The following is a 767-nucleotide window of genomic DNA, read 5'->3' on the forward strand; positions in this document are numbered from 1 at the left end:
GCCCCCCGTGCTGTTCTTCCAGGCGGGTGGTATATTCAGAGGGGCAGTTGGGGAAATGCACTTGCTTTTATGCTCCAGAATATTTTACGTGTGTTTAGGTGTGAGAAATATTTGTGCCGTGTTGTATAGGCTGTAAAACGGGCTTTCGGGCATCTGCTTTTTCCATCCTGTGGGTGTCTCTGCACAGCTACGGATGTCCAACCACCCTTGGCTGTCTCACCAGCAGAGTTGATTCATGCTAAAATTTGAATGCTCTCCGCTTGGCACCTGCTCGCAGCTCTTACACTCACCTGAGAGAAGAGGCACTTGCACTGGGCAGCCCCGTCCCCAGGCCGATGTCTGACACCGAAGAGCTGCAGAGAGGCACTCGCTGCGACGCATCGCAGAGGTCCAGCAGACACCTCCCTCCCCCCAGCTGACCGCAGTGAACCTCTGTTAAGACGTGTATGACCAACATTGTACTCGCCAGCAGCCAACACATCTCACAGCTTAGTCCTGTCACATCTGGAGAGCAGCTGGAGATGGGCGCTGGGGGTGGCTGCTGGGCTGGTGACTGGCTGTGGATACACACCGTCCCGAGCCTGCGTTCCCAGGGAAATCTGTGTCACCGATCTCCCTGCTCCCCTTTCATTGCCAGACTCCAGCTCCACTTCCTTCCTCCTTTGTTGTTCTGCAATAAATTTAAACAAAATGCTCTGTGGGAAACACCCCAGTGTCTGCCTGACCTGGCTGTTCCCGTAGGCCCCGGGGGATGGGGCGCGGGAGCA

Source organism: Apaloderma vittatum, unplaced genomic scaffold (assembly GCF_000703405.1).
Source record: "Apaloderma vittatum isolate BGI_N311 unplaced genomic scaffold, ASM70340v1 scaffold16700, whole genome shotgun sequence".
Taxonomy (NCBI): Eukaryota; Metazoa; Chordata; class Aves; order Trogoniformes; family Trogonidae; genus Apaloderma; species Apaloderma vittatum.